This window comes from Lactuca saligna, chromosome 6, assembly GCF_052625555.1.
Source record: "Lactuca saligna cultivar CGN05327 chromosome 6, ASM5262555v1, whole genome shotgun sequence".
Classification (NCBI taxonomy): domain Eukaryota; kingdom Viridiplantae; phylum Streptophyta; class Magnoliopsida; order Asterales; family Asteraceae; genus Lactuca; species Lactuca saligna.
In genome coordinates this window covers 170,371,939-170,374,395 of record NC_136422.1, presented here as the reverse complement: position 1 = coordinate 170,374,395, position 2,457 = coordinate 170,371,939, and the positions used below count along the sequence as shown (strand labels likewise).

The window sequence follows — 2,457 nt, the reverse complement described above, 5'->3', positions numbered from 1 at the left end:
CAAATATTATTCCTTATAATATTTACTCTCTCTTATACAAATCATCCTTCAAGTTGCTATGGTGAAGGCAACCCAAAAGGACCATGCACCACCGAATATAGTTATAGCCTTAGACACTATTCCAACATTATGGTCAAATACAAATCATCTTATTAGAGTTTTCTAAAATATACAAAAGATGATAATCATGTAAACACAAGACATGTATGTTATATACTTAGAATTATATAACACTAAATATATATAAATTAGTATATGTATGTATATACGAGTATTAGTCATATGTCATAATCAATTATACGTTGTGGATTAAATTTTCATAAATATATATTAAATATATGTCAATTTTTAATTTAAGAGATCAATATTTAACAAATTAATAATTTTATATTTCCTAACGTATTCGTTTAATTATATATATATATATATATATATATATATATATATATATATATATATATATATATATATATATATATATATATATATATATATATATATATATATATATAGGGTTAGGTTTATTTGAGACCACCTATATTTTGTGAGACCGTGAGACGCATTTTTTTATTTTTTTTTATTTTTGTTCTATTTTATTTTTATTTTTTTTAGTTCATTCATGTTCCGAAAATAATATTTAAAAAAAGAATTTTTTGATTTTTCCATTTAATTTGCATTTTAAAATTATTTTTAGAATATGTACAGTGTAATATTCTATTTAGAATATTTCACGTATTTTTCAAAAAAAATAGATTTTTTTTAATTTTTTTTAGTTAATTCAAGTTCCGAAAATAATATTTAAAAAAAGAATTTTTAGATTTTTCCATTTATTTTGCATTTTAAAATTATTTTTTAGAATATGTCAGTGTAATATTCTATTTAGAATATTTCACGTATTTTAAAAAAAAAAGAACGGAATTTTTTTTATTTTTTTATATTTTTTTTAATTAATTCAAGTTCCGAAAATAATATTTAAAAATTTTTTTTTTGGATTTTTCCATTTATTTTGCATTTTAAAATTATTTTTAGATTTAGTCTCACGGTCTCACAAAATTAAAATGGTCTTAAATGAACCTGAACCTATATATATATATATATATATATATATATATATATATATATATATATATATATATATCATTAATAAAACCAATAAAATTTCTTCAACGATTCATACACAAATACATAATACATAGTTAATTAAATCAATACAAACACGTTACATACAGAAATGAAACTATTACAATACAAATAAATTATACAATTGTTGTACAACCCATCACTGATTTCTTCTAGATCTTGTTTTACACAACTGAACACTAAAAGAAACGTGTCTTCCTTCCTCAAATATAGCTGTGAATCACCAATCCACATCCAGTTTCCTTTTTTCTTCTCTTTCGTTCCAGTTAAGGTGGTGTTGTTAAAACAGTAAATCACAGGGATAACAATCCCGATTGTTTTTTTTTTTTCCCCATTTCCTATGAAAACAACAAACCCAAACACCTCTACAACACCCATCGATTTTACCTATCAAACATCAAAACAAACACAAATTCATTCCACTGATTTCTGTTTAAAAAAAATGATGATGAACGAAGGAGTTGCCGAAAGCAGCACCATTCCCTCACCTGCTTCGTCATCTGGATCAAACAAAGGCAGAGGACCGAAGTCCTTCCTCCCCCTTCGTATGTTGATGCCGATCGAAGCAGCCAAGAGGACATCAAGCCCGTTTGCCCCTTCTTCCTGACGAACACTTACACTTTCTTTGTGTTCTACCGCTGAAGACGAGAAAGGAAATCACGAGGAATCCCCGGAGATCAGCTATACCTCCCTACCACTGCTCACCGATCCAACCTGCCACTACTTTCGATCGACCTTCTCTCTGCCTCCCATCTTCCCTCCGTCTCTGCGGTCTCGTCAAACCCCGAAGACAAACCCCCTCGTCGTCGATCGCACCTCCTCTCTTCGCACCTGCCGGTCGGAAGAGAAAGAGCAAAATCTCGCTGCCTCGTTCCTTTCTTCCTTTGGTTCGGCCAAACACCGGAGATACTCACTTATTCCGATCTATTACCACCACCGAGACCACCTCCGTTCGCTGCTTGATCGCTCGATTTTTCCCTCTCCCGATCTGTGAAGAGGACGACGCCTCTTTTGTTCTTGGAGCCCCTTTTCGATCGACTGAACACAAAACACGACCTAAAAACATGTTTCTGATTTTGACCAAGTCAAATGTCAAAAAAGTCAAACCTCGTTTTAAAATGAACAAAATCACCCCTCCCTTGATTAAGTTTATCAAAATCAGTCCCAATACCCAAAAAGTGATTCCATTTATCCACAAACAACCCCTCATTTGGTAAAAAAAAATTATCAAAAACAATCCTAATCATTTAATCAAATTACAAAAAAGCCCTCTATATTTTAGTGAAGTTATAAATCAGCCCCCAACAGTTTAAATTT

The 2,457-nt window shown here is 30.2% G+C and overlaps 1 long non-coding RNA gene across 1 annotated transcript; it reads right to left on the bottom strand.

Moving 5' to 3' along the window:
* Positions 1-1,158: 1,158 nt before the first annotated feature.
* LOC145002783 (uncharacterized) lies at positions 1,159-2,155 on the bottom strand. The gene is made up of 2 exons (XR_013661873.1): positions 1,629-2,155; positions 1,159-1,527 (listed from the first exon to the last, which is right to left on the bottom strand). It is a non-coding gene; the product is annotated as an uncharacterized LOC145002783 (long non-coding RNA).
* Between the last annotated feature and the right edge of the window lie 302 nt (positions 2,156-2,457).